The sequence below is a fragment of the Trichosurus vulpecula genome, chromosome 4 (genome assembly GCF_011100635.1).
Source record: "Trichosurus vulpecula isolate mTriVul1 chromosome 4, mTriVul1.pri, whole genome shotgun sequence".
In the NCBI taxonomy this organism is placed as follows: Eukaryota; Metazoa; Chordata; class Mammalia; order Diprotodontia; family Phalangeridae; genus Trichosurus; species Trichosurus vulpecula.
This window is the reverse complement of record NC_050576.1, coordinates 373,252,831-373,265,756: the sequence shown is the minus strand read 5'-3', so window position 1 is coordinate 373,265,756 and position 12,926 is coordinate 373,252,831. Positions and strand designations below refer to the sequence as shown.

At 37.9% G+C, this 12,926-nt stretch overlaps 1 protein-coding gene across 5 annotated transcripts in view; it reads left to right on the top strand.

Moving 5' to 3' along the window:
• GGACT (gamma-glutamylamine cyclotransferase) overlaps positions 1-12,926 on the top strand; it is a 70,848-nt gene that overhangs the window by 52,044 nt on the left and 5,878 nt on the right. Inside the window, exon 1 of one of the 5 annotated variants that reach the window (XM_036753359.1) lies at positions 7,143-7,223. The exons of the other annotated variants lie outside the window; for them this stretch is intronic. The gene's annotated coding sequence lies outside the window, so the exon portion shown is untranslated. Of the gene's footprint in view, positions 1-7,142; positions 7,224-12,926 lie in introns of those variants that run through there. 5 annotated transcript variants of the gene reach the window in all.

Genomic DNA, 12,926 nt, shown 5'->3' with positions numbered 1-12,926 from the left:
AATCTAGCCTCAAAGCCAAGAAGATGTGAGTTCAAGACCTGCCATTGACACATACTGGCAGTGTAGCTCTGGGCAAGTCACTTAACCTCTTGGTTCTTTAAGCAGCTCTCTAAGACTAAATTGCAGTCAGCTGGTGTTTATATTCATTCAGTAAACCTTTATTAAGTGCTTGCTGTGTGCCAGGTAGTATGCTCGGTGCTGGGGATACAAAGGCAAATAAAGTTCCTGATTTTGGGGACCTCATAGGCTAATGGATGAGACAAAATGCAACTATGCACAAATAAAATATATACAGGGTAAACTGGAGGTAATCTCAGACAGACGCCACAAAGATTAAGTACTTGAAAAGGCTTCTTGTAGAAGGTGGGACTTTAGCTGAGATTTGAAGGAAGTCAGGGTAGTTGAGAGGCAGAAACGAGGAGGGAGAGAGCATACATGCTGTGGGAGAAAATCTAGCTCTGAATAGGGAGATAGAGGATTGTGTTCAAAGAACAGCTATGAGGCCAGTGTCACTAGATTACATAGTATGTGTAGGGGAGTAAAATATAAGAAGACTGGACCTCCATTGGTAGTGGAAATTTACTTACCTTGGAAGTTCCCTAGATCCAGAAGATTGCAGATCCAGTCTCTATTGCTGGTACTTTTAGGTGTGACCGTCAGACAACAAGTTCAGTCTTGGGCATTCTAAGTTTCAGATGCTGGCTTGGAAATGTCCAACAGAGAGTTGGAGTTGTTGGACTCAAATCTTTGGACGAGATTAAAGAATGAGGGGGAAAAAGTTCCGATCAGATTTAGCAATTAACAGGTCCTCCCAGTCCCAAATCAAGTTTCAGGAATGGAGTTTGGGTTGGAACAAGAGAATCTGAAAATTTGGATTTTCTTTTTTGTGGCTTTGGTCGGATAAGCCCCCAACCGTCTATAAAAATAGGTCTGAATTTCATAAAATCACATCTTATTGAGCACTTGCTGTGTGCAATCAAGACACTATTTCATGATTGTACTTAAAAGCAGGACTTGAGAAATGGAAAGAATCTGGAATATGGAGGTGGAAGTTCTAAATCTTGGCTTTGCTCTTTACAATTGGTTGTGTGACCTTTGGCAGGTAAGCTTCTTAAAGTACTCTCAGCTTCAGTTTCTTTATTTGTAAAAGATGTTGTTGAACTGGGAGGCCTGATAGTGCAGTTGAGAGAATGCTGAATTTGGACCTGAATTCGCATTTGACTACCACTTACTGAATGTGTGATGTCGGGAAAGTAACTTACTTTCTCAGGGAATCAGTTTCCTCATATGAAGGGCTGGGCTATATTACTTTCCAGGTACCTTCTAATTTCAAAATTTATGATCCTGTGGCTAGATTGTATCTAAAGTACCTTCCAGCTCTAATTTTGGATCCTGCTGACAGTAGTCAGCCATAAGAAGTAATAGCATCATCCTAGTTTTACTCTCTCAGAGGTGTTTGAAAAATCAATAGCTTCTCAGGGATGATTCTTAAATCTTCACTACCCCTGTCTCTTTAGGCATGTTTACCAAATTTTCCCACAATAATCAGGGACAATTTTGGTGTAAACTCATACTCTAAGTGGGCATTATCAGAGATAGTGGCAGAAGTGCTGGATTAAAATAAAACAAACTTGCCTGCTTTGTATTTCTTTCAATTCCAGACAGTGATTGAGTTTTGTGGGAGACAACCTCTAAATATCTTTTTATGGTAAAGTTTCTATTTTGTCAATATGCTTTGGACCCAAAACTAACATTGAATATCAGTACAGCCAACTGAAGATGCTTAGTAATTGTTTGCATTTAAATTAGTTTGTTGTGGTGCATTTTAATTTACAAAATACCTAACAATTTTTAGTTAGTTCCTCGAAGGCCTCATCAGGATTCTTTTTCCATTCATTCTCATTTACTTTTCCTTTTTATATGTTCTTAATCTGTGCTCCATTTTTTTGGTTCTATTTTTTCACTTCATTTTACTTCATATTGATTTTTCCAGATTTCTTTGTAATCTGATATCTGTCTGAATTATGTTATAGTATTCCTTTATATTACTGTAACCACAAATTTTAAACCATTCTTCCATTGTTAGATATTTAGGGTTGTTTATAGTTTTTGCAGTTACATTTATTGCTGCTATGAAAATCTTTGTAGCTAGTTCTCATTTTATTTTTGATAAATGGTTTTGAATCTCTTTCCAACAGTGGAATTATTGGGTTAAAGGATATGATTATTTTTGTTAACTTTACCTCATGCTACCAGATTACAGTTCTGTCAGTAATTGATGAGGGTAGTTGTTTTCCCACAATCTTGCTAGCATTGAGTTTGTTTTTTAGTCGGATGGGTATGAGGTGGTACTCTAAGAATTGTTTTAATTTCTATCTCTTTGATTATTAGTGCAGTTAAGCATTTTTTCCAAGTCTTTGGGCTGTTTATAATTTTTTAGATGATTTTTCCTCAAGTTTATGTATGCCTTTATGTATCAGTGATTGATTGTGGAATATTTTAAACTGAGGTCATAATCTAAATATGCAAATATGCATAAATTTGCAAACTATCTGAATGAAACAAAAGTCATAGAGGAAGGGGAAAAACTTTATTTTACAGCACTTGAATTGTAGTACCTGATTATTTTATGTCCTAGAGGATAAGGAAGAATTGAAAGGTTCATATGGATATAGAGATGGCTTGTCATCATGTCCTTATAAACCAGGTTTTGGAGCATTGTGGAGTGAGAGGCTGATAGATAAGAAACAGCGGTGGTATACCTCAAAGCCCATTATAGGAGAGTGTTAGAAGGGTGGGGGGAGGTTCAGTTTGGTTCAAGCTTGGCTTCATGGCAGGAAGATGCATGGTCAGGTGTAGCCTGGTTGGGTCTGCTGCCATCAAGCAACATGGAAAAATGGTCAGTGAACATCATGAATATAGCTCTTTCTCTGAGGAACTTGTACCTGAAGTCAGGAAAGATACAGGTGTAAATCCTTGGATACTTATGCTTTGTTGTACCTATGGGCAAGTCCCTCAGCCTTTTTCAGCCCAAATTCCACACTCCTTAGATAAAGATAGTCATTATTTGTAGTTCCTATCTCATAGAGCTAATGTGAAGATCAGATGACATGTGTGGAAGGCACTGTGCAAACCTTAAAGATAAATCAACATTTCATCTTTCTACAGACATTTCATCTATCGTTCAGTCTGTTAATCTGTAGATTATCTCCACTCAGCAGGCTTAGGTGCCACCTCCACTTACTGCACTGTAGTAGGCATGTTACAAGTCTGAAGAGGTGATTTCTGCAGTGTGTGTGCATGCATGTACACATGTGTATGTATAGATGGAGATCTAGACACATCTCTTTATCTATATAAAACATATGAGTTGTTACTTGAACTTGAACTGACAACTCCAATTTACATAGTAGTTTGAGGTTTAAAGTCTTTTTCTCAAAATAACCCTAGTAGGTTCTCATTTTCTGGATGGGGGAAAGTAAGTGTAGGAGAGAAAGTGATTTATTCAAAAATCACACAACTCGTGTCATAGCTGGAGTTTGAACTCAGGTGTTTCTCCCTTCAAGTCTGATGTTCTTTCTGTTGTACCATGTAGCTGCCTATCTGACATATATTTTGAAAAAGTTGAGAAATATTGGCCAGGAATACAAGCGCTTATGCCTGTAATTCCTGCTAGTGTGGGGGGGGGGGGTTGATCAGCCATGGGTGGACCCTGAGTGGTTGCTTCACTTCCCTCCTAAGGAAGATGGGAAGATTCAGTCTTGAAGAAAAAAAAATGAGAAAAATTCCAGGGTAGCAATTAAGCAAGTGTCTAAGTATTTATCGATGGAATAAAACAGATAGAAGTGCTAAGAGCATTTTCCCATTTTATTCCTGTCCTTATCAAACCTTATATGAGGCTGTAGGGAGAATTGGGCAGGAACCCAGTAATTTCTCATGAACCAAGAGACCTCTGCAGTTGGTCTGTTAGCTGAATTTTTTACCAACTGGGGTGAGGGATGTCCATCTTTATACTAAGAAGGGGAGAGAGATAGCTAACTGCAGAGACCTCTTGTAGCTAGAAGTTATTCTGTGTACCTTTTATGTAGTTTCAGAGCAGAAGAAAGGGTTTTTTCAGTGTTAACAATACCTCCTTTTCTTTGTAAAGTGCTTTTTATTTTTCATAAGAGTTCCTGATGGCATAAAATTAGAAAGGACCCTAGAGGTCATTTAATCCAACCCCTTACAAAATTGAAAAACTACAAGATTTCTTTTACATTTCTAACAAACAGCTAGCACCTGTTTTCCTGTCTCTAGAGTTGGAAAGCTCACTAACTTAGTTGTTTAGCAAATCCCCTGCCTCATTTATGCAGCTTTGTCAAAAATCTCAGTGCAGGACTATACATTTGTCTCTCATATTGTTAGCTTCAGTCCATCATTCAAACCTGTTAAGCACTTTTAGACACTGATTCTCTCATCCAATGTATTAGTTATCCCAAGCTTCTTATCTTCCCTAGATCTGATAAACATGTTGTCCATGCCTTCATCCAAATCATTGACAAAAATGTTGAATAGAACTGGGAGAGAACATTTTCTACCACACTCTACCAAAGACCTCCCAATCCAATTCATCAAGCATTTACTGTGTGTGCTCAGCACCTTGTTTAGGGGCTGGTGACAAGAAGACAAAATGAATAAGAGACTTCCCCCCCACCTCCACCCCCACCCCCCAGGAATTTGCATCTTATTGCTTTCAGGTTGATGCTAATCCATGAATTCCTTAGGTTAGGATTGTCCAAAATGTGCAGGCCTACAAGCATAGAAATTTACATAAATGCTTTAGTAAAAGAAGCAGAACTACCACAGAGCTCTCACTAAAACGGCAAATCAAAATATATTGTCTGTTGTTTCAATAAAAACCCAAGGTTGGACAGCCCTGCTTTAGGTAAACCCATACAGTCACTTCTAAATCTTCTCAGTGGTAGTACCAGTGGTTGTCTGCTGAGGTACGAGGTAAACATAGGTTCATTACCCTACCTTGATTTTGATTAAGTTAGAGTGGAGTATTTTTTTCTGCCGTGATTACAAAGTGTTCCAACCATTGCTCTCTCTACCTATCAAGGAGGAAAAGTTTTTAATTGTGTTTCCCTATGTAACCTCTCCTCCACTGTAAGGCTATAAAATAGTAAGAGGTAGTATGTGTTCTTTTTGTAATAGGCCCACCTCTCCCACCTCCCTCTCAGCTTCAGCAAGGCCTGGCAGCGTTTTGGGTACTATTGCCTAGAGGATATTCAGCATGACATTGGTTACTATCATGCTCTTGTTTGTTTTCACAAACCAGTACTTAGTCATTTCTGAGTGAACCACTGCTGAGAGGAGACCATAACCTCTTGATTTCAAAGGAGTCATCACTTCACTGGTGCCTCTGTGGTTAATATAAGAAAGGTGTTTTGCCATAAACTTTTCCGAGGTATTCAGTGAGGTTGGAAAGGGGTCGGCCCAAGCAGGAAGCCCTTGTCTGTGCTATAAAGAAAATAGCAAGTAACAAAATAAAAGCATCAAAGAGCCAACAGGATGCAGTCCCACGAGTCCTTTCTGGCATGTTGGGCTTCTTGAAAGTTAGCATTGAGTGAAGGATGACCTTAAAACTTGCTTCACTCTGACAGACTGAGCTCAAGTTTAAAGTTCAAGGCATTTTGTTTTTTCACCTGTTTCCTACAGTTTTAAGAAACTTCTGAAGAATTAATGTGTAACTATATCTGGTCACTGAGCCAACACTAAGAATTTTTCTCAAGGGAAAATAATGTTACTGTATAAAGGGAGAGAAATGGATACTTTACTGAGATGCAAGGAAGTTTTTTACAAAATAAAACACTTACTTAGTTAATACAAAAGTTGGAACAGGATTTCACCTCTGCACTGGCTTTGGGCTGTATTTTCCCAAATGGGGGCTGTTGGCTTTCTTGCAAAAGAGGCAGTAGATTGTCTTAAGATAGCAAGGGAATGGAGCATCCAGTTGGGAGATGTGAGAGTTTAGCCTAAACTGCAATTATAGGCTGATGAATTTCAGGCTCAGTTGAGCTGTGATTCTGGCTGGTTTCACCAGGTTTGGGCTAGGCTGAACTGTGATTCTAACAAGTTTATAAGTGGTATACAAGTTTTGAATCATTAAGCAAAGTTCAGCAAGGAAAAGGGATCAGAGAGGATTTGTATCTCAACTGACTTGTGAATTATTTTCCCCAAGATTCAATATTAGTTTATATAATATATGATATTGCATCATTGCTTTCTATGGTACCATTTCCAAACAGGGCCAGGATTTTACTGCTTTTCAAATTTAGTTGTTTTATCTTTGATTTTTTTTTTTTTAGCATAGATGAGTGAATTGTAGTAAGCTGTGTCAATGGCTCAACACTGAGTAAAAAGCTACTTTTAAGGAGTTGACATACAGATTTTACCAGTGTTTCCTGTAGGCATTAATTTTTAATGTATGTGGTATGAATATTTCATGGCGGCACCTTTTTAAAGGTTGGTTTTTGTGTCAGAAGCTGGTGTCCATTTAAAAACCTTTTGCAAATTAGTTTACTGAGGATGTGAAATCTTATCTATTTCCTCATCTCACTTTCCAGGACATTGTTTTTCACTGTACAGACTAGACTTACTCAGTAGTTCTACAACTGTGCTTCTTTTGTAAGCTAACATCGAGTCAAAATTTAAAATGAAACTCTGCTTTTCAATCTTGCCTTTAACACTACAACCACCAGGTGGCTGAGAAATAACACTAAATAGGCAGAATAGAAACAATTTTCTGAAAGACTTGTAATCACTTGCATTTCTGCCTCAGGGAATTGTGAAATTATACATGGACTTTGTTTGGAGAAAGAAAAATGCTGAATAAGTTACCGAGTATTTGAAATAGTTCCAGGCGTAGGCAGGAACTTGCATTGTTGGGTTTTGTTTTTTATTAAATATTTACAGTATTAAACTGACTATCACTTTTTGGAGTTGTATCATCTGATCCTGTACTCTGTATCCAATTTGACCTCTCCTTTGCTGAAATACCGTGTTGGGGCCGCTGTTAGAACCCAGAACCCAATTGTGGGTGCTTTCCAATAGATTATATATTAACTCTACAGTATTTTATTGTGGCAGTGATGTAGCACGTCACATATTAGAAGGAAGGCATAGCCGGTGTGTTACCATTATAGTTTAGTCATATTTTCAGAGTGACAGAAATCTGACAGGTAAGATTCTCCTTAGGATCTTAGGCATCTTCCTCTTAATTTGTCTTTTCTAGACCTTAACTGTATTTGTTAATTGTTTGAGCCTGTGTTACATTTCGCTCAAATTTGGGAAATTCACAAATGAAAAGTGATGGCAGTGGAACAAGGTGAAAAGTTTTTCAAGTTTATTTTCATGGAATAATTAATTATATTATGGTGTCAGTATTTTAATGGAAGAAAGAAATTATATCTTTCTATTGGAAACATTTCATAGTTTCTTGAAATTGAAGGAAAGTCTCTTATTTCATGGAAATAAAGCTTATTTTATTCCTGGCTTGAGGCTTCAGTTTGGCTGTGCAGCTCTTTAGGTGCATTCTAGTTTCCCTTTTTATTTTTTAACTTATTAACATTGACAAGTAACCTCTTGGTTGTGAACAATTTTATTCACAATTCATTTTTCTGATTCAAAGTGAACATGAGTGCCCTAATCCCCTAATGGGAATTAATTGCATGTTTCAGTGCTTAACTCTAATCCTTTCTCAATCCGCACAGGGACATGGTTCTTCCTGAAGGATCTGTGTTTGTTATTCCAAACACAATCAGAAAAGTAATGATTTTTCTTCTAAAAGGAACCAGAGATGCAGAATATTAATGTTCCTTTTTTCGTATTAGAATAAGAAGTAGTATCCATCCCCAAACTTATTTTGTATTATGAAGGATAAATGGCATTTAATTAGGCAGATAAAATGAAGAAAAAATATAGTTTGGTTATTTGTCAGGCATAAAATTATTTCTTAGGAAAAGGGGTTTAAAGTTTATTGTCAAATCTGTTATGGAAATATTATTCTCTTTCATTGAAGAAAATGACCAAGCTGATTTTTTAAAAGGTCAGATAACAATCCTGTAGTCCACTTGTAAAGTCTGAAGAGTTTTACGTTACTATCAGCCGTATTTGGCTGTATACAATGAAGAACATTGCCAAAGGATGTTCCCCACTTACCAAGGCAAACAAAATGGTTATCCAAGATCATATGGCTAGGTAGCATTGGAGCTGAAACTAGAATCCCAGATTTTAAAATAATGCTCTCTCTGTGATACTGCCTTATGTGTAGCGTTTGGAAAGTGGTCTGCTGAAGCAAATTCAAAACCTCTCATCTAGTGTGTACAACCAGAGATGACATTTGAATACCTTACAACAGTGTTACTCATGTATTCAGGTTGACAGGTTTGGTGTCTGAGCTGGAAGAGCAAGATATGCTGGCATTGTCACTGAGTCACTGTACCATTTACATTTCCTCTATAGCCACAGGATGATAGAGGGACTTTATTTTCGAATGTTCCTTGATGTCCAGAAGGCCAAATAACTCACATTTCTATCTACCTCTTTCCAGTTCATTCACCTGACTATAAGACCAGTCCTTTCATTTTATGTGAACCACAGTCCAGCAGTAGGACAAAAAGCAACGCTATCTTTAGTACCTTTACAAATGTAGCAGAGCCCTTCTGTTTGGTCAGAGTGGCTGCATATGCCAAATGGGGTCCTCAGTTATCTAGGCAATGCTGGGCACATGGTTATATAAGCGGCCTCACATTATGGTGGTTTTAGGGAAATTGTCATTCTACTTCATGAATGAATTCCACACAGTTTGCTGTGGCAATCCCTGCTCTTACCTCTTGGGGCCCCTGCTGGGAAGGGGCCTTACATCACTTCCAACCTCTCAAAAGCTGTTTACTACAGTAATGATGGTGGTGGCGGCAAGAGTTTAATAGATGTTTGTGTGCCAAATACTTTTAATTTCCAGGGTCTGTGGAATGAAGAGATTTCAAAATTCAGAAACTTAACAGAAGAAATCAAAATCTTATTAATACAGGATGAAGTACATATCATCTGAGTTGCTGTTGGAGTTATAATGATGATGTTTTCAGCCTAAAGAAGAGGAACTTACATTCTAATATTTTTATTTGACCTTAAAGAGCAGTTTGTTCTGTGGAATGATCTCAGGAATATAAAATATAATAATAATAGGATAATGATTTGTCCCAAGACTTAACTCCATCAAACCAGATGAGAATGAGCACATTGAGAGCAACAGCAGTAATATTGTTACTTTACATTGACCTAACATCCATGTACATTTCAGAGGCCTTTCACATATTTAATGTGATTATCAGAACTACCTAGTGTGAGAGGCTACATAGGTTTTGTGTCCATTTGGCAAAAAAAGAAATTAGAAGTTGTGATTTTGCTCAAGGTCACACAGATGCCTAGTAGTAGAGCTAGGTAGAACAGTCTTTTATTCTTGGTTCATTTTGTTTGATATTAAAACAACCTTGATTCAGAATTAAGGATTCTTCCTGCCCCCCTCCCAAATTTGGTCTGAGCTTCATTAAATCATTTAACAAGTTATTTAGACTATCAGATATGTGCAACAAATTACTGTAGGTGCTAGGGTAGATTGTCCTCCTGGAATTTAGAATTCATTTGGGGGAGTTAAGGCACAAGCCAAAAAACTACCCAATACAAGGCAGCATATGATGTGTCATAGGAGTGGTACAATAATCTAGGAGAGTAGTGGGGATTCTTGGAAGCTCAGGATTAGAACTGGCATTTTTCTCTTAAGGACATAGACCTCTATATTTGACACCTGCTGGGGCCCAGTTGTTATATCTCATAGTGACATAGTTTATGTTGTTAACAGTGCTTGTCCAGTGATCACAAAGGCAAATTCAGACAGCTAATTGTTCTGAAAGCCTATTCTTTTCTTGAAATCACCAGGTGCCTTATACCTCAGTATAAGATACCTCCTTAATAACCTCATTTAAAAATACCATTAAATATGTATCATCTGAGTCCTTCCTTTGATATACACTGGTTGGATGATTCTGGGCAAGTCCCTTAACTTTTCAGCTTCTGAAATGCATTATTAGAGAGATTTTTTCCACTGGGGAGTCCCTACACCAATAAAATCATAGGTCCGTTTCCTTTCACCCCTCACAAAATAATAATCTGAATGAAAAATTTTCATATGGTAGAAAGTTACATAAATCTGGCTGACACTGTATTTAAAATGTCTGGAATATAGCCATGTTAGTTAGTCCCATCATCAGCAACTCTCAAACACGAGTATCCCTTCAAGTCAAAGGGACATCTTGTTATTTTTCCATCTGAATGTTACAACTGTAAGTAAAGTTCTGTTCCTTCTAAATATGGAAATAAATTAGCAAGTATTTATGGAGTATTTCCCACAGGGAAAGAAATAATTTATACATGAGATAGCTTATAGGGTTAGTGATAGAGGCCTGAACAGAAGACCATTAGCCCATCTCATTCAAGTAATGATCACTGGAAAGATCAGAAATCAGGAGATTGTAGTTTAGCTACAAATCTGAAGTGTTTTTCCTCTAGTCATTTAAGTGCTCTCAGGAAGCCCTACGCAGCCTTGCAAAAAACCTGTTGTTTTACATCAGCTGCTAGCTGCTGGGATGTGGTCCTTTAGAGTCAACTTTTATAGGTAGTGCCCACTTTTAGATACAATACATTTACTTGAATGGGTTACCAAAAGGTTGTTTGTGAGCTCTTAGAATGGGGATCGGTGATCAAGAGCCAGAATGGTTCATTTAAGAGCTTGTGCCTGTCTAACTTTATCTCAGGGTTCCCATGCTGTAGAGCTGGAGAAGGCAGTACTCACAGGGCACCCAGATTTCAGCGAAGTGTTTGATATTCTCTAACTAGCATCTATACATATATATATATATGTGTATATATATGCATATATGTATACATACACACACATATACATACATATATATATTTAAAGGTTTGCAATTTGATATTTAACCCTATGAGGTAGGTGTGCAAACCAAGGCTGAGAGAGGTTATAAATGACTTGCCCTGGGTCACACAGTGAGGAAGGTTGGCAGGATTTGAATTCAGGTATTTTTGAGTCCAAGTTCAGTGCTTTTTATACACTGTTGCCTAGCTACCTCCTGTAGACAAATGGGAGAGTTGTGAATTGGTTGATGGTAGATTTAGGTGAGTTTGGAATTAGTTGACCAGTTGACCCCAGAGAGTGGTGATTAATGGACTGATGTGGAGATGTAGGGTCCTATCCTCAACCATTTGCTGTTCAACATATTTTCATTAAAGGAAGGCAAAGATGGTATGCTTATCAAATTTGAAGATGACACAAATTTGGGAGAGTGGAAATGACAGAACTGGGAGCCAAAAAGATCTCAATAGGTTGGAAAACAGGCTAGATATAATAGATGAAGCATAATTGGGTAAAAATGTTCCATCCTTCCTTTTAGTCCAAAAAAGTCAGTTTCACAGGTACAGGAGGAAGGAACCATACCTAGACATTTCAGGCATTGTAAGGGTCACTCTAAGTCAATAGTGTGTTATGTTAGAAAGCTTACTCAGTTGTGGGGTTAGTTTCCAGGAGTAAATGATAGGCATTCTTTATTCTATGTCAGGCCACATATAATTAAACATAGTGTGTCTAGTTCTGGGCATCACATTTTAGGAAGGACATTGACAAACTGGAGCCAAAATAGAGAAAGTAGCAGTAGCACTTTTAGTCTTTCAGTATTGGACAAACAGAGCTCAGCATTTAGCTAATATGATTAGCCAAATATTGGGCCACTACTATGGATGGGCTACTTCCACCACTGACCATAACCCCAAATGACTTACCTCCTGCCTCCTTCCACTCCCCCCACAACCCACCCCAGACACACTCCTGAAATGATCTGCCACACCACTATCCCATCAGAATAGAGGGCATGTTTCATGCTAGCTGCAGCAAAATTGATAGTTATGACTCTGCCAGCGAAGAATGACTGGGGTAATGAGAGAGCTTAAAACTGTATTATGAGAATGAGTTGAAAGAACTAGGGGTGCTGATGTAGAGAAGTGTAATAGTTCCCTTTGAATATTTGAAGGATTGCTATGTGGAAGAGAGAGCAGACTGTTCTCTTAGGCCCTAGAGCTCATACTAACAATGAAAGGAGGAAGGTAAATTTCAAACTCTATATAAGGGAAAATAATTCTCCCCAGTTAGAGCTGAACAAAAATAGAATGAGTTAACTCATTGAGTAGAGAGTCCCCATCACTGGAGGTCTTAAATCTGAGCCTGGATAACTATGTGGTAGAAATGCTCTAAAAGGGATTCATGCTTCAAGTAGTGGTTTAGATTAGATATTTGAGGTCTGTTCAGACTCTTCAGGCTCTTTCCTCTGATATCCTATCTCTGGTCTGTTTATTTCCCACCCCAGCATCAGCTTCTCCCAGGACGTATAGGTAGGCACAAGGTTTTTCATATAGTGCTCAACAAATATTGCTGAAAGAAAACCAGAAACTATTAATGCTATAATGCAAGATCCTGACTGTTCAGGCAATCCCCAGTAGTCATCCTGTACATGCAGTTGCCCTCACCTATTTGAATTAAATTAGGAATTGTTGAATGAAGGGGCAAAGGCAGTGAGAAGGAAAGAAAGCATAGGTCTTTGTCAGCATCAAATAAGTGGAGCCACAGAATTCATGTTACTAGAAAATGAACATGGTTTATCCTTTCAGTTCTACTTTTGCTTCAAGAACTACTTTATTTAGGAGGTTTGGTTCCATTATATAACAGACAGCCTGAGACAGAAATGAATAGCAGTAATACACTCCGGAGTTACTTTTAGGGAAACATGAAAAACCATTATTACTATTAGTGGTAACAT